The following is a 26545-nucleotide window of genomic DNA, read 5'->3' on the forward strand; positions in this document are numbered from 1 at the left end:
AACCCGTCTTATTCAATCCTGTCCGAGCGAGATTCGAACCAGGGTTTCCAGTGTGGGAGGCGGGCATGCAAACAAGGTCGCTTAAGACCGCAGTTGCTGGTGCGCCTCTTGAGGCCATGGGAGTGACATTACACTCGTCCGTTACACTCACCCCCTTAAACCTCACTCCCATCCGGGTCACGGCACCAAATGTAACCCATCCTACTCAACCCGTTTTTTTAGCTTAGAGGCCTTTGTGAAATGTGTGTATCTAATACGATATTATACATTGGTTTGCATTCCTTCTGCCTATATTAAAACATTATCCTTTAAGGTGGCCTGTTTTTTCCATTACAGACTAAAGTCTAAAATTAACAGCATAAAACTTAATTGGCTGCATTTAATATGAGTAGTAGTGTTGATATGAGCAGCTAAATACAGTAATGTACTTACAAGCTGAACAATTTCTCCTCCACATCTTTTTTTTATATCACAATGGTTACTACAGATTTCTTACCATTACAACTACCGTCAGCAGTTTTAAATAAACTTCATGTCATATACACATGCAGTTTAGCAATCCGTGTGATAAAACAGCAGATGGAAGGGCAAACAATTTGTACTCAACCATGTCAAACACCACAAAAAAAGAAGAAGCAGGAACTGAACGCATTGCTAATAGAGCTTCGATTTGAAAACATCACAGACAGAGACTTTTAGCACATCCATTGGCAAGTCAAAGTGGATAAACAGTTGCTGTAAAATCATGGGCATGTCTCCAGATCGAATATGAGTTTATAAAAGTGACAGTAAGCAAGAAATCAAACTTGATACTATTTACTATTTTAATACCTGTTCCTGGTGTTGTGCACAATTCATCAGTGCATGTCAAGGGAAGTTATTATTCAAGCCCCTGCTTTGATATAATCTTTCAAAATCATGAATTACTCTTACATTATAAACCCCTTCCCTTTCAGTCACATAGCTTCTGGTATATAACGCCCACTTATAAAATCTTTTAACATTATTCCTGTTAAATATCTTGAGTATCTTGCAGTGATTTAACCTACATACACTGTATCTTGTTTTGGCACCTGTTAGCAGATTACAGAGAAGGCGTGGAGGGAAGACGCTGATAAGCACGGCAAACGATTATTCCAGCACTCCTGAAATGATTTTTCACAAAACGCAGCTTTTTATTGATCTAAATCAAGCATCACCTCTTTATTCATGAACATACTGATGCATACAAACATGCGATGACAGCTCAGATTCACAGTGTGCTTCGAAAGCTCACAACCACTAACCAGCTACAGATATCAAAACCTGGTCTAATTTTTAATACGTAGGTATTAATATGTAACGTAACTGAAACACGACATGTTGCTTATTCTGTGACGAAACAGGCGAGAGCCAATGAGCGCTTGATATCACTGCCATAAAACATGTCGTAACACTACTTGAGGGCGCATTTTTTGAATTTGAATTCATCATATTGAGTATGAAAATGTAAGTAAATGTATATGTGGTAAAACTACACTTTACTTAAAAATACACACATTCTCATGAGATCACGTTGCATATCATGAAGGAAGAGGCTGTAAAGATTGATATGATATGATATCATCAATATGATTGATATGATATGATATGATATGATATGATGATATGATATGATATGATATGATATGATATGATATGATATGATATGATATGATATGATATGATATGATATGATATGATATGATATGATATGATATGATATGATATGATATGATATGATATGATATGATATGATTGATATGATATGATATGATATGATATGATATATGATAGATTGATTTACTATGATAGCTATGATATATTATATATATGATAAATTATATAATATATATTGATTGATTGATTTGATTTGATTTGATTTGATTTGATTTGATTTGATTTGATTTGATTTGATTGATATGATATATGATATATGATTGACATGATATGATTGATATGATATATGATATGATATGACTGATATATGATTGATTGATTGATTGATTGATTGATTGATTGATTGATTGATTGATTGATTGATTGATTGATTGATTGATTGATTGATTGATTGATTGATTGATTGATTGATTGATTACTTGATTGATTGATTGACTACTTATTTTTATTATTATTATTATTATTATTATTACAATATTCACTCACTCACTCACTCACTCATGAATTCATTCATTAATTAATTCATTAATGTATTAATTCTTCTTATGGAATATATTATTATTCCAGCAGTCTTGAAATAATTTCCTCTTCTTCTTTTTTTTTTTTTTGTGGAAAATATTATTATTACTATAAACTGTTATTTATTGACTTAAATCAAGCACCACATCTTTATTTTATGCACATGTTGATGCTTACTAACATGTGATGACAGCATGAGGCTTTGAAGGCTAAGAACCTCTAACAACAGATATCAACAGACAGAAGTGACTGTACACATGACAGGTTGTGTTTACTGGACCAGTAGTGAAAATCCCTTTGAGAGCAATTCATAATGTCAGGTTGACAGCTGCCAATTCATGTCATGACAACATCTGGCAGAATCTATAACGTTTCAGTAGTGATTTTAGCTGGCGAAGTCCCCTAGTGGCAGCACAAGCCTGTCAGCGACTCTCATGGATGGCATGTTAGTGAGACTATTTCTCAAAGCAGGCCTTGTTAGAAACTGCAGGCTAGACAAGACCTCCCTAAATTGAGCATGCAATTTGCTATAATTTGTTAAACGAAAACACAAAAGAGAGAAAAGAGAAAGTCAGCAGTAAACAAATACGCATCGCTGCTTGTGGTGATGGTGCAGAAGTTTGCACCTGCATGGCACCCGTTTATTTGTAAGAAGCTGGAAGGATCAAGCTGATGGAGAGCAAACATGAAGGACACGTACTGTCTTACTGTGGCATTAGGTCTCTTCTCAATCCAAGTGAGCTGTCTTGCGATGTAGTTCTTAAATAGGCAGCTACCTTTTAAGGCAGCCACAAGAGACTATTCACAAGTGATTTAAGTTTGGAGTTAGATTAAATTCATGCAGACTTGCTGTCTAGGTTGGCAGCTTGCTAGGTTCACTGTCTTTGTGGGGACTCTCCATAGACGTAATGGTTTTTATACTGTACAAACTGTATATTCTATCCCCTTACACTAACCCTACCCCTAAACCTACCCATCACAGAAAACGTTCTGCATTTATACATTTTCATTAAAACAACTAATTATGTTTGATTTATAAGCTTGTTTCCTCAATGTAGGTCCCCACGGTGACAAGTCCCCATGAAGACGTTCTGCATTCTCAAAAAACATAACTTAGTATGATTTAAAAACTATTTTCCACAAGGACAAGGATTTCCGATATTGCCATCTTTTTGAGGACATATTGTCCCCATAACGTAGGGTTTACCAGGCAACACACACTGTATTCTGTGACAGCGAGCTAACACTGTGCTGACATTAGGCCAGGGCTTGTGTCCACTAACCCCAAGATGACTGCTGGAGCTAATGTGTGGAGCTGAAAGGATATAGCCTACACATTATCTAGAGTTGCTAAGCTGCACTAGCAGAGAGCGGATCTAATTGGACTACAGGTTTCCATGGAGAGCAATTTATTCCCTTTCTCAGCAGCGAACTTCATTGAAATATAATGTGAATTGTGGCTTCACCCCAGAAACTATTCAATAATTTGTCCACACGTTTCAAAGTATGAAGAAGAGACAAAGAAATTAAAGAAAACTTATTCACTAACTGGTCAGGCCATATTAGACACGTTTCGTGGTCTTCTTGGCCTTTAGCATATAATGCAGTTCTATGATTATATTTCAATTATTTGTTGCATAAATGGCATCAGGGGCAAGAACTTGTTATATTCTCTGCTGGCTTCAAGAAAAAGGGCTAAATTAAACACACCATCTAATGATTAAACATATTTCTTCTGGATTATTAAGAGGAATTAAAGGGAATGTAAAGACCTTAATTCATAGCCACAGGTCTCATGGTCATCATGGGATCTCTCATGGAGATCAGGGGGTCAAGGTTTGCTGGTTAGCTTAGCAAATTAGCCCCTACTGATAGATGCCCCATTGTGAGGACAAAAAGCAACAAATCACCAATGCTAGTTTTCTTTTTAACATGCGGTGACAATGGCGGATGCACAAAGTTCAATATTACGCTTTTTCAAGAAATCACTGAAGGATGAGCGAGAAGGAGAAAAAGTACCATCTACATCTGAGCGAGGGAAGGACACGCATATTTCATCACTGGACTGAAGTAGTGAGACTTCCACGACACAAATCGGCACAATGCCAAATAATTTTGTTTCATTATAACAGTGCAACTAAGTTAAAATACTAGTTTATGAGTAATTTATGGTCATACAGATAAGAGTAATACATTCCAAACAGCCTTAAAAAGCCTTTGTGAAACAAAGAAAACAAACAGGATGCCGCTTTCTGCCATCCTGGTTTCCTTCCATGAAGTTTGTTGAGCATGCCACAAAAACTCCCGAAAACTCAGCGTATAGGCTACTAGCAAGCTCTTGCGTGCCATCTCTTGTTTTGGGTTGGTGCAGATCAGGGTTGCCAGGTTTTCACAACAAAACCCGCCCAATTGCTACACAAAACTAGTCCAAAACAAGCCCAATTGTGTTTCTGTGTTAAAGTAGCCCAATTCCGTGGGAAAACCATGTACTTGGCAACACTGGTGCAGATTGTCTCTTCTTCTTCTGCTCTTTTTGCAGTTGTGGTGAACAGTATTGCATATTGGGGTGTGGAATGGATTGCCTGTGACTGACTGTATTCGTCATCTGACTGTATGCACGAATTTTGACATATATATATATATATAGTGTGTGTGTGTGTGTATAACACCTTGAAACCAGCACCACCTTCACAAGATTCATAACAGTCTGCGTGTCCCTGAGTGACATCATTAATAGTCCAGAGACCACAGCCACACGCTGGATTTCATTATGTCCCCTCTAAGAGACAGAACGTGTTACAGAGCCCCGAGTGCTTTATTAAAACCCTGTGACCTTCACATCATATTCACATCCTCCATAAAAAAAACCCATAAAGACACAAGTTCCCCGCTGACATGGGCCCATGAAGGGCACTGCCTGAAATGGCTCCTCTTGAGCTGGTGTGTTATGCTTGAGTCTTTTCCACCTGTGCCTCCTTAATTCAATCTAGACTGACAATAGGGAGCACTTTTCCAATGGATAATTCACAATTGTGAACTGGCTGTCAAAATCAAAAATGAGAAAATATTACATTTAACTAGTTTGTGCAGCCAATGTTCTATCTATCGATCGTTCTTTTTATCGATCGTTCTATCTATCTATCTATCTATCTATCTATCTATCTATCTATCTATCTATCTATCTATCTATCTATCTATCTATCTATCTATCTATCTATCTATCTATCTATCTATCTATCTATCTATCTATCTATCTATCTATCTATCTATCTATCTATCTATCTATCTATCTATCTATCTATCTATCTATCTATCGTTTGTTCTGTCAGGATCACTATCGTCAAAGATGACTGGCAGTTAGCATACAGTTTGGATTGGCGGTGTGGTTCTGTTCTGGGTAAGAACAGCAACTGAGCAACGCGATACAGCTGCTGATAATACTGAATGAACTATATATACACTGATCTTGCATAACATTATCAAACACTGATTATCTCTTCATCACGGCACCTGTTAGTGGGTGGGATATATTAGACAGCAAGTGAACATTTTGTCTTCAAATTTGATGTGTTAGAAGCAGGAAAAATGGGCAAGCGTAGGGATTTGAGCAAGTTTGACAAGGGCCAAATTGTGATGGCTAGACGACTGGGTCAGAGCATCTCCAAAACTGCAGCTTTTGTGGGATATTCCCCACAGGAAGGAACAGTGGTGAACCGGCGACAGTGTCATGGGCTGCCAAGGCTCACTGATGCACATGGGGAGCGAAGGCTGACCTGTGTGGTCCGATCAAACAGAGGAGCTAGTGTAACTCAAATTGCTCAAGAAGTTAATGCTGGTTCTGATAGAAAGGTGTCAGAAAACACAGTGAATCGCAGTTTGTTGCGTATGAGGCTGCATACCCGCAGACCAGTCAGGGTGCCCATGCTGACCCCTGTCCACCGCCGAAAGCGCCAACAGTGGACACATGAGCATCAGAACTGGACCACGGAGCAATGGTAGAAGGTGGCCTGGTCTGATGAATCAAGTTTTCTTTTACATCATGTGGATGTCTAGGTGTGTGTGCGTCGATTACCTGGGGAACACATGGCACCAGGATGCACTATGGGAAGAAAGCAAGCCTGCAGGGGCAGTGTGATGCTTTGCGCAATGTTCTGCTTGGAAACCTTGGGTCCTGCCATCCATGTGGATGTTACATTGACACGCACCACCAGCCCAAGCATTGTTGCAGACCATGTACACCCTTACATGGAAACGGTATTCCCTGGCTGTGGTCTCTTTGAGCAGGGTTATGCGCCTTACCACAAAGCCGAAATGGTTCAGGAATGGTTTGAGGAGCACAACAAGTTTGAGGTGTTGACTTGGCCTCCAACTTCCACAAATCTAAATCCAATCGAGCATCTGTGGGATGTGCTGAACAAACAAGTCCGGTCCATGAAGGCCGCAACTTACAGGACTTAAAGAATCTGCTACTAATATCTTGATGCCAGATACTACAGCAGACCTTCAGGGTTATAGTAGAGTCCATGCCTCAATGGATCAGGGCTGTTTTAGCAGCAAAAGTGGGACCAACACAATACTAGGTTGACTAACGTGACCTGCGAGAACTAACGCCAGCTTGACTTCTATCTGTTCTTTGTTCTATCTAGCGTTCTATCATTTTGATATTGACAACAGACTACAGCAGGCTACATATGCATGTAATACATATAGTCAGATCTGCTGTGTGGGATGTGATGGGACAGCATTGGTCCTGGGCTGATTGTTCGTTTCAGTCCATGCTGGGTTCATCTGAAGCTCTGTGCGTTGTGCCGCCCATCTCTCCCTCTCCAATTGTGGGACATGGCGCCTACGGTAATCAATGGTGATGAATGAGAGGGAAGGCTTTCTTTATTCTGCTCCTCACTGAATAGAAAGTTTCCATTATCTCTCACAATGTATTCACTCTATCAAAGTGACAGGGTTCAGGGCAGCCACACTCCACTGTCCTCCCCCGTACCCTACCTTTCCACATCGGTAGGCTCCAGAACAAGGCGAGGGGGACAAAGGGGAACTTCCAATGTGTCGGCACGTATTAGAGCCATGTGGTGCGCACCATCCCAAACTGATTCTGCTGAATGGAGAAGTTTAATTTGACCTAAGAGGTCAGTTTAAAAGGCAAATTGCTCATTTCCCAGCACAGTGGTTATTGGATCTTTGTAATTATTAGTACTGTAGCCCGACTGCCTCCTCAATTCTCTGACCATTTAGAAATAAAGTACTACCTGCTGTGACAGGTCAAGCCGAGTGCTGTTGTTTTGAATCAGTGTTAGGCCTTGAGCTGGCAAAATAAAATTGAAGAAGAAGGTATTTGCCTTGTGGTGAGACAGCCACCCATGAATGTGAAGTGTTGGCCCTCCGGGAGACGATTCTGACCGCCAGACAGAATCCCCCTGAGGGTGTAAGCTTGAGCTTAACATGATATGAATCTTTTGTTTTGCTGATGTGCCAAAATAATAATAACTAACCACTGCCGCCACTTTTGCCTGTGCTCTAACATTGCCAAGATTTTCTAACAATACATTAAAATGAACCAGAAAATTATAAATGCAAGCAGCACTCTATGCTGTAGTAACATTTTAGGTGAGGAGGGGGAATTGCAGAATGTGACAATTAAGCAATTGTACAGTAAAATTGTGGTGGCCACCACCGATCTCCTAATCACCTTCCAGTGCTTCACACTCCAGTCCAGTAGGTGACGAAAATGCACAATTGTACTTGTTTTTCTCCATGTTTTAATGGAGCTTTGCAAACCAACATATGTGCATTTTCCTCACCTACTGGGCTGTGTGAAGCACTGGATGGTGCGTAGGAAATCAGTGGTGGCCACCACAATTTTACTGTACAATTGCTTAAATATCACATTCTGCAGTTGACCTATCGGTAAGCCCCGCCCCCCTTAGTTACTGTTGCTTAGTTGCTATATCTTACAATGGTAGCGCTGTCAGTGTGAAAACCTTATCCCAAGATGTTTTTGGACACAGAATGTAGCGTATACCCCGTCCGAATGATGGCCAAACTTAACTGATGGATTATCAAGTTTATTACATTGTTTTTCACTCCAAAACATCACCGTAAGAGCTGAACAAACAAACAAAGCAGAAGAAGTGCGCATTAACGTCTCATTCACAAACTATCTCTTTCTGTTGTTCTCTCCGTTGCATTACCATTAACATACACAGCAAATTACACAGAAACACTCATACACAGACCGTATGACTTTTCGGGGGTGCAGTTAATAACTGGTAAACTTTGTATCTGCAAAACAACTCCGATAAACTGCGTGCAAGCTCTCCCTTTCACTACCCGTAAACTATAATACCCATCAAAAGAGTCCTCCTTAGTAGGACAGATAATGTAGACCTTAAACATATCTAAAATTAAATGAATTTACATATAACCAGTTTAATATGGAGAGGCACTGAAATGTAGACCTTCGTGTTTTTGACCTACAGTGTTACATGACGTGAGATCAGTTAGTTATTCCGGTTTGTATATTAGCAGGGACTTTAATCGTAACTTAACGAGAGTATGACAAACAGAAAATCCTCTCAGGATCCCTGGAATCGGCGTTACAGTACCTCAGGCACGACATTTTAGCATTTTTGTAGCATAAACACCATCAAACCGATGAGAGCTTCGGATTTTCCAATTTTTCTCTATGGCGCTGACACCTAAAGATGTCCGAGTTCCGGTCCCAGCGCAACTGATACTCAACTGCTATTGGCTCATCTGCGTTCGAGGGGCTCCAGCACCAGCTCCACCTCGGGTTTTCCCTTTCCAGCTACACACTCATTTAAAGTCATGATGCAATGGAAGTGGCATCAGATCTATTTTTCCAGATTGTGATGTACATTCGAGTGAAACGATCATTAATAAAAGGGCGGGACCTTGGTTCTATTTATCAGTTGTTGTTTGGATGGAGGCAGATCTGAATGAGAGCTTACAGTCGACTGTAAGAAAGGGGCGGAGTTTAAGGGGACTAAATGATTGGCGAAGTCTGTCATACATCACCAGGGAGGAGTATGTCAGAAGATTGTGACATTTTATGCATTTAGAAAGTAGTCAATTGTCATTTTATGTTGACTTTACATGGCAACATTTGCACAAGTATCTGTAGTGAACTCAATATATATAAATGAATAAAATACATAAACAATACTTGGAGGAAAGTTTCATCCTTTATTTAAAAATAGGCACAAAAAAAAAAAAACGAAACCCCGACTTCTAAGCCCGAAGACTGATTTTTTTTAATGAGAAGGACTATAGGGACGTTTTTGCTGGGAAAATCAAAAGCATGTGACGTTTAGGCACGCTCCAGAGAGCCTCTCTTCTGTTCAATGGCACATGAAATGAATGCTTACACAATGTTAAGCTATTCTATACTGTAATGTCAATGTGTCATGCAAAGAAAAGGGATTAATTCAAACTATAGTCTCACATAGCCAGATCTAGACAGTCTATAGTCTTAATTATATACTATATAATCAGTTGACATGATGTCCGTGATTTACAGAGCTATAAACTATCACTAAGATCAGATGTTTTCTTAACTGTCATTTTTGTTGTGTTTATTTTGTTATTGAGAGGAAAGCGCAGCAGCACATATTTACATATTCATTCGTCGCTCTCAGCAGCATGAACGGCGTCTGGATGTTCGTTAACTGTATATCGCTGTAAAGGTATTTCCAACTTCTTTTTACCCCTAAGCGAAAAATGAATAGAATGAGTATATTGGGGCCTTGAATCCCATTCATTCTCTTGTACATTATGTGTGCGCAGGCAAAAAGTTGCTGGCTGCAGTTCACTTAATGGCCACCAGTGTCGCTCATAACAAGGGTTTCTGAATTCCGCATACAGCCTATATAAAGTCTTTTTTTTAGTTAGTAGCTTTAGTTTAAGTTAACAATAACAACATTGTTGCGTTGACCGTTTCTTTACCTATATACTTTCCAGCAGGTGGATTACCCCTCCATTAGCACTATTCACTGTGCCCGCATTGACCTGAAGGCAGTTAAACCCTCAAAAGCACAAACGGTGCATTTTAATAGGGGTGAATCTCGCAAGGGGCCGCACCAAACCTACCTAAATAGCGACAGACTTTCTAATAGTCACGGTGCAGATTTTCTTACCGTATGTTACATTACCTTCAGTGTGGGGTAATTTCTCGCTTGGCTTACAAGCATTAGCTATAATATCCTTGTCATTCTGCATAAACCTATTACCTAGTCAGACACCAAAAAGCCATTTAGGGATCTAAAAGCTTTTTCAATGCGACTGCACCTTAAAAGTAATAGGATAGTAGGCAGCCTACGCATGCAACTGATAACATGAGGGAGATGGACTTTCGGATCATACATAGCTTTCTTGCTCAGTCTATTGAGAAAATGTCTCCATTATCTCTGTCAGTAGACGGCTTCTGTTTGGAACTGGCGGTTAAGCACATTTTTGGCAGCATTCTATCAGTGATGTAATGAAATGAGATATCCTTAGGACATAGAAGTGTGGAAGTAATTATTAATATTAGCGCAAGGCCAAAGAGAGGCATTCAGCTGTGACTAACTTCAAACGTCATTTCAAATGAAATGATACATCCAGTCAAACATCCTGTCATTTGGTCATATCACTTCCCGTAGAGTGAAATTATGATCCCACTGCTGTATCCGAACACACAGAATCACAAATCACTGCGGTGATGGATGGCACTTGTCAGACTTGCCATTGGTCTACTTTTGAAACAACAGTGCAGGCATTTGCAACCTCTAAAACACTTTTAAAATCAAGAGACAAAGTCAAATATGCAAAACTTAAGATTTAAATCTCATTTAATAGCTTTATAATTGCTGTGCCGCTAAATGCAGCTTACTATAAATCCTACTGTATCATATTTGATGCGCACAAAACTTAGTTGAAAAACCGGGTGTACACAATGTACTACACAATGTATTACACTACATGTACTATTATTTCATACAGTCAAACAAAAAAATTTTTTTACTAGTGGGTGCATGACACTATAGTTCATATATGTAAGTAAGGATAGCAAAATAAAGTAAACTGTGACATATTTACCCCAAAATTCTTCATACAGTGGACTACAAGTAAAATTGATAAAAATTTGGGATCAAAATTATTCAGACACTTTGACCTGACTATGTTTTGCTTCAGTGTTTTTTCTTTAATTGCTAATGTGACCTTTTTCACCACAGACTGACCAAAATTAAGCACTGATTGGTAATTTGTTGACCTAAATTGGTATGATCTAATTGTGTACTTAAATTTAACAGCTGACAGCTGATTGCAATCCATACCTTTCTATCAAAATGATCTGACATTACCAAGATGAATTTGTTCTGACACAGTTTAACTCTGAGTTCTTGTCATGTTTTATTACCATTTTCTAAACTATAGCAAATAATCTGTGATCGTGTGAGAAAATGTTGAAGGTCTTTTGGTTTGACTGTATGTCAGGCTTTACAGGGTTCAATTCTTGACCAATCGGAATCAAATATTCTCAACCTACACTTATTCTGACACCTAGTTTCAATTCAGCAACAGCTTAAAAAGCTTTCAATGACCTGCACTGAAGAAAATTTGGTGTAGAAACTTTTCACTCAGAAATTCAAAAACAATTACAAAGAAATGGCAAGTAACATTGTTTGAAACATGACATTTTCGAAGTAGAAAAACCGAAATAGTATTTTTCACAGCGTATGCAATTGCTGAAACATTTTATAAACAGTCAGACATAATTCATTGATTCCATGAACGAAGGTGTCTGTATAATGTGGGGTTACTGAGATAAAGTGAGTGATATTCAGCTGGTCATGTGATCCAACATGGTTGCCCCATGAGGTGACCCGCTCCATGTAAAAATTAAACATGATTGTACATGATTTAAAAGTTTTTTTTTTTTGAAAGTATACTGTTCATTTCTCTTTAAAAAAAAGTTTATTATGGTTGAAAAATATGGAGAGATTTACTCAAGAAGCTAAACTACAAGATATTAAGAAGTTTCAGAGAATCCTAAATTAAGTCCCAATGGCTGTTTTTTATTTTCTTGTTTTAAATCTTACAAAAATGTAGGGAGGTTAGTGCTTAAAACAAGACTAATCCTAATATCGTTTGCAGTTTTGCCTCCCAAGTAAATATATCTTGTTTCAAGAATGCTTTGATATATTTTACAGGAAAACAGGACAAAAATAGTGATTAAAAATGATTTTGCAGTGCATTTCCCAGGTGGAGCCTACTTCAAGAACACTAGTGCAGCAACCACACGTCGAGTTAGTTCTCAGTTTCATCCTCTTTCATCATTGCGCTCTTCTTCTAACTTAAAACCAACCCATCTTATGCTCATTTCCCATTCGACCCCTTAGAGGCTCCATTTATGAAGTTCTCTCATATTACATCCTAAATAAAATGTGGGTTGGTGATTTGAGGATGGATCCCATCTCAGGATGTAGACAAGGAAGCAAACTGCCTTAGTCTTCCTCACAGGCACAGTTTCAGACATGAAATATTGTGTGCAAGCCAAGCAAGCGTTTTCTGACACTACAGTCTGTTTGAAGAACATGGCAAATATGTGTGAAAATTGTTTGAAGAACGTTTATTTTTGTATATCCCTCTAAATTAGCACATTTCAACAGTTGAGCTCATTATCACAGAGCAACATGTGATGGGCATGCAGTTTCCTTGTTGAGAAAGCAGATGACAGACAGAGAGAACAAAACAGAATTAAATTTTTGAAATCTTGACATCACTCTAGATTTAAAATTGAAGATTAATGGGATATTCGGGGTTCAGTACAGGTTGACTGTTTCATAAATAGCACTTGTGGCATAATATTGCAAATGACCTAGTTCTGGCATGAAACTCTAGATGGCACAGGCTGATAGGTCCTTAACTCATTTGGTATCGAACGCATCATCATCTACAGCACAGCTGATTGGTTGCTGTTGCATCAGTGGCCAATGAGCTGTGGCTCAACATTAAAACAAATACCAGTATTGTTGCTGTTAGCAGTCTGCAGCACGCTTTTAAAAACCCTATACCTTCCCCAGCTCCACCTGTATAGATCTGCTGCGGAGGTTAATTCAATTATGTTATATGTGCAGCAGCAGCAGCATGTCTTACATGCTCACAGCAATGTCTGTAAATGTATTGGCAATAGTAAGTCTCAGTACTTGCACTGCAGCAGTGTAGCAGATCCAACCCGATCTCATGACAATTCATACATATTTTACGAGGTGGCTAATTCGTAGGAATTTGTACAACCTCACTCGTAACCTAAATCGTATGCATTTGAAGAGTTGGTCAATTCGTATGATTCCCAAACCCGCCCCTAAAACCTACCCATCACTGCAGTATAGACAAATCGTACAAATTCATACGAGTGAGGTCACACAAATTTGTAGGAATTACCCACCTTGAATACGTACAAATTGGTGGTGAGATAGTGTTGGCAGATTATACCGCCAATAACAAATACATTAACATATTAACATATTAACATATAACATATGGTATATCCATTACCATTACCATGCCAAAAAGAAATCCAAAGTTAAGTGTAAAGTTATATCCAATTTTACAGTTCAAGTATATTTGAAGTATAAAAATGTATACTTATATAGGAAACTATACTTAAATTTCAAAAGTAACATATACATAGTAAAGTATAAGTATGATGGTACTATGGAACTTTTATTATTAGTTCACTGAGAGTATGTCAGGGTAGACTTTAATAAACAAAAAAACAAAACAAAAAAAACTAAATAACTTGTACACTTACAAGTTTACTACTACGAGTACATTGATTTTATTATACTTACTACATAAATTATACTTGAAAAATATATTTTAACTTTACTTAATTTTACTCAAAGTAATACTATTAACTTTATGTATAGCTCTTTTTTTTGTAAGGGAGCGTAACTCCATCATCCCTAAAATGACTGTTAAATTATGAGACCAGCTCAAATAATAAACAAGTTTAGTATACTTACTACATTGAGTGTACTTTAAAATATATCTGAAATGTACTTAAGCTTACTTAAAGTCATAAAATTAAGCTTAAAGTGTACAGTACTTCTTTTTTCTGAGAGCGCATAATGCCACAATCAATAAAATTACTGTAAAAATGATGAGAACAACTTTACAGCTCAAATAATACACGTTTTAACAGAATAATTAATGTAAATGTTTTTATTAAATTATACGTTTCACATTTCTGCTTTTAAATGCTCCTAAAATTGGTCCCACTTACTTCCAATTTAAGTATCCCACAATAAAAAATAAAAAATAAAACAAGGGCTGAAACTATTTCTAATGATAATCAATGTTGTGCCTCATATGCTCATATCTATATATCTTTAGTTGGACCTCAGCACTACTTCTTGATAACTAAAGAACATTAAGTATAACATTAGTTGTTCCAATTTAGAATATTTAAGTAAAACAATTTAGTATACCAAAAGTGTAATTGCAGGGTATTTGTATTAAATATGTAAGTGTATTTTACAATAAACATATTTCAAATACATTTTAGCATATTTATTTTGAAATAGTATGCTATTGTGATTATAGCCTTTGTCGCAACTCAAGGAGCAATAATGGAGAAAATTAGAAATGTACAAATATAGAGCATAATGACCTTTGGCCGAACAGGTACGAGAACAGAACCCTGACGCAGACAGAAGTCTAGCGCAGGCAGAGAAGTACGTCTGAAATAATTAGCTAATTAAAGGTGTGAAGCCACAAAGAGGAGTTCGTTTAAGCAGACACTCAAGGTCAGATACATTTGAATACTATTATAAATAAGCAATTGCTCTGTGATTACATGCACACATGCAAATGAAACCATCTGCTGCAACATTTATATATATATATATTTTTTTTTCTTTTGTGCAGACTGGAAAAGTTTCAGATGAGGTATAAACTTGCATGCATAAAGGAATACACAATCAAAAATTCCCATGCTTCATATCTAATTGCTTTGGACACTAATGTGGAACAGAAATAAGCCCAATTCATCATTCATTACATAAGAACAGTAAATAGACATAGTGAGCAAGAGTGCTAATAAACAAGCAATTACTAACGTGATTCCGTATGTAAATTATACGATTAATTTCAATTACCGATGCTGTACAAATACAATTTTTTGAGACATAGATGGAATTGCCGCTCTGAACCATATGGCAGAGGGCCGCATTTGTCCTTGTAGCATTTCTAAAAAAAGTTAAATGATATTTGAGAATATCAGGAAAGTGTGTAAAAAAGGGTGTTACTTGCATAGGGACTTAATGTTCTGCACAAAGTAAATTAATTTCAACAAAGCTCTCCCTGTCTGGAAGGATCATTCATTATTTGTAGGCGTCTCACTAAACAACTATTAAATCAATTTCACAAAGATTATGCTTTGCATGAGAGGACCAAATAATCACACGCTGTTTGCATTCAAGTGCTGATTCTTGGGATTTAATTTAGCATCATCCGGCTAATACAAATAATATCCACGTCCGTGTGGATTGACACTCCTTGTGCACGTATGAGAGATGGTTAAGAGGTGAGGAGATGTGCTTTTGGAGATGTCGATGGAGTAGCCTAGTTTTCAGTCGTAAGATGGTTTCAACTAATTAAATGCCGCTGATCACAAGCATTTGGGTCATCTATGAATTTATTCAAAAATACATACAAAATGTAATTCATAAGCACAATGACTTGAATACCCCTATTCTGTGATGATAAATTTTTTTCTAATTGTATTTTAGTGTATTGTGTTGTGATCTCAAGTGACAGTGACACTAATATTCGATTGTGTTCAGTACTTGCTCTGCGGTAAATCGCTGAGCCATTTCAAGTTTTGTAGATTATAATTAATATTGTTTCGCTTTCTGTCTGAGGTAACTATGAGTGAAACGTTACTTCATCATTGGATATCAGACATTGCCACCTTGTGGAATAAAGGTGAATTGCACTTATTTATTCATTATAGATATAAAAATATAGGAACAATCTTACACACCACGGGTTGTTAGCGACCCTATACAATTTTGACAAAAAACTAGTGGAAAAACAGGCATTCAATTATAATTGTATAATTTTTTTCTTGTTATGTTGTTTAAAAAATGAATGAGGAGGAGGGTAGTGAATGACGTCCTGGGTCGCTAAAGACCCGAGCCGAGGTATGCATTTAAGGGTTAAGGTGTGTACATGTATTAACTACGGTGTAAGGAAAAATATACCTTTTACACTACATGAGTTACGCGTGATTGGATTAAAAATATCAAGGATATAAAAAAAATAAAGATAACCAACATAAATACAAATAATACGTTTCAAGGAACACGGATTTTTTGCACTATATTTTTCCTTTACTTTATTGTGGACACTTTCTTCATTGAATTTGTCATTGATTTTTGTTTTGTTTTTTGGCATGTAAAACAATTTAAACATGTCACATGACCCTCACTGAACGATTCCCACTTCTCTTCACTTTGTAAAGCACTGCACAGTGTCTGGATTGCTCGCAGGGACTTTATTCCAGTGAAACTCATGGTTGTCTGAACTGAATGGTAATTATAGCTCTTAAATCAAAACTTTTACCGACAGGCACAATCATTGTCTAAAAATCCTGCCACCAACGATACAGCATTCGAGGGCACTTTTAATGAGACGCTTATTTAAGTTAGTCGCCTCAGGATCTGTACAAATAAAAATGTGAACAGGCAGCCATATTTTACTCTAATGAATGCATTTCTGAAATGGGCATATAGAAATTAGAAATGTGCCTAGAAATTCTTTTTGAGTTGCTCATTTGCATGATATATTAAAAACGGTATGGCATGGAAACTCCTGTAAATAACCCCATTTAGATGCATTAAATCAAAATGCAAATGGGAACTAATTGCATCTCGAGGCTGAGGTGTAAGCATTTTTTCATGTAATTACGCTGAGAGAGTTCACCTGAAAAACAGACTGACACGGAATTCTCAGGAGACAATAAGACTGTAATTTTTTTGCAAATGAGCGAGAATAGGGCGATTTCATTCCCCCAAAACATATCATGCACTGGCCCGAAACCAAAAGACAAAAGGTTTCAAATGAAGGTTAAATATCACAAAATGCCTTTTTCAAAATAAGTCAGAATGATTGAAAACATGTTTTCATTTGTGTTCGGAAATCCTTGGCCTACACAGCTATACATTTCAGGAACTACATCTGCAGTAACTCAAATTTAATTCAAATATCACACAACTTCAATAAAATGAAATAAAAATAAAATAATATAAACTCATACACTTAGGCTGAGATATCAGAAATCAGTGTATATTATATTAAAAAAAAGTCAACAAAATGTCCGCCACTAAACGACTTTCCTTTCCAGATGATGTCACCTCATATTTTACCCATACAACCATGAGGCACAATCTTGTGTACAACACCCACTTTTTACAAGCATTTCATTTTGACTTTTAGCACTTATACTGTACATTTAGATTAAATATATAAAGCGCAAGTACTTTTCTTGCTCTCACATGGGCCTTTTAGATGGACAAGCTGCATTTTTGACCTTCCTCTTAGTTTTAAATGCTTATTTTTACTGTCACTCGACAGTCAAACTGACAAGGTTACGATGAACCCCAATGGACTGCTGAGGTCAAACAGGGCATAAAAACAGACATCTGTGCAAACTCATTTGCAGCTGAGCACATGGGACGTCATGTAGCAAATGCTTCAATGAAGTGCTACTATTAAGAGTCCATAAAGTGCAGGGGTGTATGATGCATTCATTATGAAAACACCTGTCCGTATTGTATAGTCACTCTGTGTAACGTCTATATACATGTGCTGAATATTAGATTGTTAAGAATAGTCTATTAGCTGTATGAGATGAGCTCAACAAAGCATGCAGGGGGGAAAAAAGTGCAGATCGATGCCAAGTAAATCAGCTATCCTGCAGCAAGGTCACAGGATATAATTCCCAATGTGCACAACTACTGTAAAGACCAAATTGATTTTTTTTTCCAAAGTAAATCTACTCAGAGAAAAAAGTGAAACACCCGAGAGCTGAATTACATCCCTAGTGCTTATTAGAACCACAAAAAGTGTGAAATATGTTTGGTGGGGAGCCTCTGGAAAGCAAATTTGCATCATTAATGCAAACACGCATGTGGTATTGTTCTGCTCGCCGTTGAATAGACAATATGATTGCAGAGAGATATTATAATCTAGATTTTCTCGACTTTGAAAGCGCAGCGTCTAGCACAGACTGCCTTCCTAATTGAAAGTGGGGTAAATAGGGAAGGTTTAATCAAAACGCAGCACAAACCCTCTATTTTCATCAATGCACTGCACACTGCGTGCAAAAGAGCGCTGATGATGTGCAAACATCCCAAAAGAGCACACAAGCCTTTCTGTACACATGTACACCATCTCATGAAAATGTATAGGGGGAGTGGGGTAAGATGAGTCACTCCATCAATCTGCAGTTACTGAAAGAAAGACACTTTCAGTATATTTAGAAAGAGTCTGTCACATAGAATCATATTTGATTTGAGATACAGTACACATGAGAAAAGTGATAATTGAAATAGTTTTTAGTATAAATAAATGTCAAAGTACATTTTCTACACAGGTAAAATGAGATTTGTGTCAAATCAAATTTATTCAGGTCTAAAAATATATATTATTGACAATATAAAAAAGCAGGCCTTTTAAAACCAAAGTAATATGATTAGGCATATCAGATTTACTTGTTTCTTATTTCTTCTCGCATAGAGGACAAGTTAAGTAAAAAAAAAGAAAGAAAGAAAAAGAAATAACACAGCTTATCCCTTGCTCCCCTATTATTTTCTCAGTGAAATGACCCTGTATGATAAATCAATTAACCTGCTGTGTAACCCAATTAGCATTTGAACCTGAGCACGACAGCATGTTTGTGAACTACATGGCTACTATCAGATTGAATAATCAATATTTGTAAGTCAACTGAATATCTAATTACAATCTCCATATAGGCAGCATTCTATAAATTCAAATTCTAGAATTTTTAAGTGGTCATTCTAAGTTTTGCTTTGTATTTATTTTATTTTATTTTATTATTTATTTATTTATTTATTTATTTATTTATTTATTTATTTATTTATTTATTTATTTATTTATTTATTTATTTATTTATTTATTTATTTATTTATTTATTTATTTATTTATTTATTTATTTATTTATTTATTTTATTTTATTAATTTATTAATTTATTTTATTTATTTATTTTATTTTATTTGTCACACGCTTTCTGATGCAAAAAACGATTAATTCTCTGCACCAAAAGGCTAATATGGCTATTTATGCAAGCAAAACCAATTTTTTTTAACCTAGAGCACACTTAGAGCACATTTTATGTGCATGTTTTATGTAATTTATAACATGTGTAACATTTAAAGAGCCTTCCCAACCCTTTTCACAACTAAGAAGATGATGAAATAATAGAAGAAAATAGCTTTTTGAGCAAACCAGAGGGACACTTTACATAAATACCTTATCTTAAAAAGACATTCATTTACAATAATTTTACGTTTTATTTTATTATTATATAACATGTGTTTTAAAAATACATATTTGCTTCTAAAAATATATTTTTTCGTCAGATTACACAGATATTTTCGAATGGTTGTCAATGGAGAAAAATGCTTTTTTGCTGTCAGAGTGTATAGTTGCGGTGTCATGACAAATCAGGTCCTCCCTCAGTCTCTATCAACTATCAGTTAATGATTATACTAATATACAGACGATATTAATTTAAAGGAACACGCCACTATTTTGGAAAATAGGCTCATTTTCCAACTCCCCTAGAGTTAAACAGTTGAGTTTTACTGTTTTCGATCCATTCAGTCGATCTCCGGGTCTGGCGGTAGCACTTTTAGCATAGCTTAGCATAGATCATTGAATCTGATTAGATTGTTAGCATCTCGCTCAAAAAAATCGATATTTCGATATTTTTCCTATTTAAAACTTGACTTGAAACTGTAGTTACGTCGTGCACTAAGACCGACAGAAAATGAAGAGTTGTGATTTTCTAGACTGATATGGCTAGGAACTATACTTTCATTCCTGTGTAATGATCAAGGAACTTTGCTGTCGTACCATGGGTGCAGCGACGCAATGATATTACGCAGCGCCTTAAAATAGGCTAACTTCCATCAACATAGCCAACGTGACAACCTGCTTGCACCGGGAGCGTGCCTTGCACCTTGTGCATTGATTCGAAAACTGTAAAACTCAACTGTTTAACTCTAGGGGATTTGGAAAATTAGCCTATTTTCAAAAATAGTGGTGTGTTCCTTTAAAATATGTATAGGTAACTATAGTGCATAATACAACAAATTGAACGTTTCTTCCACTTGATAAACTGTCAATTAATTCATTATAATAGTAATATTCTATTAAGTGAATAAATGAACATCATTATACAACTTAAATATTTGGACATTTAACACTTAATTTAGTAATTATATTAAAGATGATTGTGAATACATGTAGGAGAAGTGCAAATGCGTGTATAAACTAAGCTATCAGGCTAATCGAGTATCTGTATGCTATGCTAGTACATAAGCTAAGTACAGACAGTAATGGTCATTATAACGTAGTTCAAACAGCATTTATCATAACATGATTTTGTAGGAATTGTAATCAGGAGCTAACAAAAGTGCCTAGTAATTTGAGCCAATGGGATCGCTTGGGGTCCTAACAGAGACCCGATTTTGAGGAGGACCTGATTTGTCACCACACGGCATCTACCAAATCCAGAAGGGGGCCATGCTAACCAACATTGGTTTCATCTGCAAACTGCATTTGGAAATAGTCATTCTGAACTCATTTTCAATGCGAGTCACATTATATTACACTAGAATCATCATTCTTTAGGTACTTTATCTCTAGCACAATGGTGTTGGAAACTATAGATCAATGACTGCATTGAAATGTAATTGTGAATTCAGAGTTTATGAAAGGTGCTAATATAGGCTACTTTACAATTATTTTAATTGGATTTAAATGTACAAAGCTTATTTCAAGGCTATACCATGTGTGGGCTCATTTAATGAAAACCATGAATAGCTAGCAAAGAAAAAAATAAGTGCCTCAGACATTTCACAAGGTAAGTAGCATGTGCATTGCATTTTTCATTTATCTGAACTCTCAACTGCTGTTTCCCTTTACTTTCCTTTAAGTGGATTCACCTAGGAAAGGTTTTTAAAGTTGTCATTTTACCATTGTCATTTAAACACTTGTCATTTAAACACTTTTACGGATTGCATTATTGTACCATCACACCACACAGGGCTGTAACCACCATAGACATTGAGAGAGGCAAGTCCCCTCCAATAATTAGAAATTTCGAATCCATTCAGATGATCTCCGGGTCGGGCGATAGCACTTTTAGCATAGCTTAGCATAGATCATTGAATCTGATTAGACCGTTAGCATTTCGATCCAAAAAATGACCAAAGAGTTTCAATATTTTTCCTATTTAAAACTTGACTCTTCTGTAGTTACATTGTGCACTAAGGCCGACGAAAAATGAAAAGCTGCAATTTTCTAGGCCGATATGGCTAGGAACTATACTCTCATTCTGGCGTAATAATCAAGGAACTTTGCTGCCGTATCTTGGGTGCAGCAGGCGCATGAAATTACGCAGCACCATGACAACCTGCTTGCACAGGGAGCGTGCTGAGGACTATTTTCAGGCGCTGCGTAATATCATTGCGCCTGCTGCACCCAAGGTACGGCAGCAAAGTTCCTAGATTATTACGCCAGAATGAGAGTATAGTTCCAAGCCATATCGGCCTAGACAATTGCGCATGTGTGAAGAAACAAGAATCGTTTCACGTTTTCGACATTTTAGGCATACAAAAAAATACATATATGCATATTTTAATGCAAATTAATACAAATATTATTTGCAAATAGTTCAAAATTATTATTTCCCAACTAGAATTAGACCTAGAATTTCCTTCAATGTTCTGCCAACACCCCCCCCCCCCTTTTTTATTGAGCATTTAAACCCACCTACCTTAAATTTCCTGCACTGTCATGTTGACGCCCGATTTCTTTTTAACTATTTTTACCCTTTTCTTTCCACCATTTCCCTGACTGCAATTATCTGTAACGTATTAGTGTTCGCACATAACAGGTCCATCTGTTTTAGTCATAGACAAGCTCTCTCTCATTAGTCGACTCGCCTCCTCTTTTGTGAGTGCTGAAGGGCGGCTCACCTCTGCTGCTGTGCGTCTGACTCAGGGGCCTAATTACCGATGGGAAGTCATCCCCTACGAAATATGTCACACTTCATTTAATATGTTAATGAGAGTTTTAGCTCCTCGATGTGATGGCTAACAGGTTTTCGCAAGTGCTCATTTGAAAGCTTTTGTGTGGGTGAACTTTTGCAGTGTCCACTCACACGTGTCCATGTCATCTGTGGGCTATGAATACAAAGATGGGATAAAGAGGAAAAACACTTTGTCAACTTTCGTCTTAAACTGCAAAGATCTGATTAATGGGACTTAAAAGAATCCCTGAGCTTTGTTGAAGAACTGCAGGTGGGATGAATTAGCTTAGTGGGATGTGGAAGTGTTAGTTCTAGTGTTAGTCTGAGATTGAGGTGATCTGAATGAGAAAGAGAAAGACGGAGAAGAGAACTGTGTACCACTTTATTTTCCTTTTAAACACATTATATATTGATATTGACATTATATATTGATTATAGTAAAACTAATAACAATGTGTATACTAGTCTTGCGTAGCCAGACCTTCAGACTGGCGGCAGAAGGTTGGGACTCTTTGGCAGCTCATTCATTGGTCAAGGACTGCCCAAGAGGACGTTTGACTGACATGTAATGCAATTAATCACAGTTTGTTTTGTTCCGCATCATGTTTAGGGGTAAAGTCGTAAAGTCGATGTCCCTGCAATACCAGACCGGTGTGTATCTATACATTATTATTCAAAGAACGTTATGCAAGTTTACTGCAACAATGGATCCGCGAACTTCACATACTTTTGAAAATCCAGGGTTTAGATGATCCTGGTAAGCACTCATTGTCACAGTTGTAAACACGGTGGAATTCTTCTTTAATGAGGGGGTTTGGCATCACAGCATTTGTTTCCAGGTGGACTTTAAAAACAATATGTATGTCTAATATCATGCTATTCAGAAAACAGTAGGTGAAAACTGGCCGAATGAGAAAGATTCTGAATGTGGCAAGATTATGAAGTCCGTCCGATGGACACTTCACTATCCCATGAGGCCACGGGAGAGGAGTTGTGAACGACACTGGAGCAACGCAACGCAACTGATGATGTAAGTCACATGACAATGAAATTATGAGGATTGCAGAACGTCTGGATTACATTCACACTACACACATTCATACTATACTGAACGTGCTTGGAAAGTAAGTAGCCTACTTACTCAGATAGCACACAATTTTGAATGCAGAAATTAAGTCAATGAATCATTAAATGATTTGTTTAAAAAACATTGATTACTTTAGAAACAAAACATATGATTGACTTCATGAGTGTGTCATAGTTTTATTATTTACTGAATTTAGTCACGGTCAAGTTGTTCCAAACCTGTATACATTTCTTTGTTCTGCTAAACACAAAGGAAGATATTTGGAAGAATGTTTGTTCTCGGCAGCCATTGACTACCATAGTGAGGAAAAAATACTAGTCAATGGCTGCCGATATCTGCTTGGTTACAAACATTCTTCCAAATATCTTCCTTTGTGTTCAGCAGAAGAAAAAAAAACATACAGGTTTGGAACAAACTGAGGGTGAGTAAATGATGACAGAATTTTCATTTTTGGGTGAACTATCCCTTTAATGCAAAGCATAAAATTAAACTTCAATGTTAAATGAAAATAATAAAGAAATCACATAATCATGCATAGTTTGGATAGCAGAAGTAGTATCAACTCTAAAGGAAATAAAAGAAAAGAAAAGCGCTTCCTAAATCTTCTGCTGTTGGTGCAAAGTCTTTGCCAATCCAATCAAACTCTGTGGTGTTTTGGCACAAATTCATCTATCACCTGCTAGACGCTAGCCAAAGTAGACAAATGCCAACATGGACAGGTTGTGTGACATGCCCTCATCCCTTTAAACACCATGAGCAAAACTACCCAAGTTAGAGAAAACAATCTTCATTTAAAATGGGTACATTTGTAGCATTTTAAATATTTAGGTTTGTTGTGTGAATTATTGGTTGCTGATAGCTTTACATCTTTAAAATTGAGGATATTTAGACACCAAAAATGAAAAAAAAATTTTTGGCAAATCTATTTAATTGTTTTGTAGTCTGAACAGATAAAATGTTAAAATAAAAAGAATGTGTATTTAAAAAAAATATAACGCAAATATTAAGTCTTTTTATTTGATTTATTTAGAATTTAAATAAGATTTGAATTAAGATATATATATATATATATATATATATATATATATATATATATATATATATATATATATATATATATATATATATATATATATATATATATATATATATATATATATATATATATATATATATATATATATATATATATATATATGAATATAATCCTCATTATACATCTAAACAAGCAGATTTGTAAATTGACAGTAAAAACTATCACTTCTACAGATGGGATTTGACAAATAAATCAGATTTGTGTGCGGTGTGAACAAGGCCAAACGCTCTGTTTATTAGGACATAATTTCCAACATAAGGCCATAATCCCCGGTTTCTCAAGCTTTGGGGGTCGTATTCATCACGAAATTGCCTCCATGCATGCAACTAAATCTTGGTGGGTAACCTGAGTGACACTGTAACTGAGATAGCCTCCATGCCGCGGCCCACGCTGGCCTCTGTCGGCCTGGTGTTTGTAATTACTGCGTGTGTCACAGAGGGAAGGGGACGGGGCCATGCAGGAGACGACTGAGGACAGATGGCTGGAGGATCAGCCCTACGCAGGAGACGTGACAAGCCACAACGCTGCTCACCACAGAAAGCTGACAGTGAAGGAGCCTCCTGCCGGGAGCCTGGAAGCTCTTTCCAGCGCTGTCCAACAAGCTGCCATCGCTAACGTGTTCATACGGCCAAGACCACGGGGACCGGAGGGACAGTGTTGTATGTTAAAAGGGATGAAGAGCAGGAAACAGGTGTGAACACAGAAAGCTTGTGTTTTCAGGGCAGAGATTCAAATGGCCTGTCTTTATCACTAGCTTAAAATTTAAAATGAATAACTGGTAACACTTATAATAATGGTCCGTCATTAATAGGTAACTATGCAGAAAGTAATGCTGTAAAAATGACAAGTACTGACCAACACTAAAAAATGTATTATAATCTCAACAGATTTTCAAAATGTGTTAGATCACAAACATAACGATAAAAAATCATACATACAAATCATGATTTGTGACCCGTGCTGGCAAAATTAGTCGGAATGAGCACATTTTCAAAAATTAGTCATTGTTATATTCTTTTGTTCAAAAACTTCTAATTGATGTATGATTTGTTAGAATCGGACAAAAAATAAGTTTGAAGTCGATAGGGTCAGAAAAGTAAAATTTGAGAAAAATCACGTTTTCTGAAGGTTCCAGAACAAAATCACCTAGCAACCATACCTTAAAATCCCTGATAATAACACCAAATTTGACACACGCCAAGTCCACACCAAAGGAAAAATATATATGCAACTTTTTTTCCATGGTACCACAATTGTTTGATTAACATTAATGAAACAGACAGCCTATATTTTAAGTTCTACTGTACCGCACGGACATAACACATAATGTTTATGTGAATACTTGTTAAGACAGATATTTTGAAATACTGTAATTCTGTGTATGTGTGTATATCCAACGCTATCACATGACCAATTCGTACATATTTGTACACAGTGGCTAATTCGTACGAATTCGTACGACCTCATTCGTATGAATTCGTACGATTTGTCTATACTGCAGTGATGGGTTTAGGGGCGGGGTTTGAGGTTAGGTCATTCGTACGAAATCATACTCGTCAAATACGTACGATTTAGCAAAAATTGTACAAGTGAGGTCGTACAAATTCATACGAATTAGCCATCACATAAAATTGCCGTGAGATTGGGTTGGTATATTGGGCGCTGTCCGAGGCGTCTTTGTGCGCATGCATTGGATCTATCAGTCAGCACTCAGCACGAGTCAGATCGCTTTCATGGACACGGGAAAGGTACTCCTCTCAGAAAACATACAAATAAAGATAC

Source organism: Gobio gobio (genome assembly GCF_949357685.1).
Source record: "Gobio gobio genome assembly, chromosome: 8".
In the NCBI taxonomy this organism is placed as follows: domain Eukaryota; kingdom Metazoa; phylum Chordata; class Actinopteri; order Cypriniformes; family Gobionidae; genus Gobio; species Gobio gobio.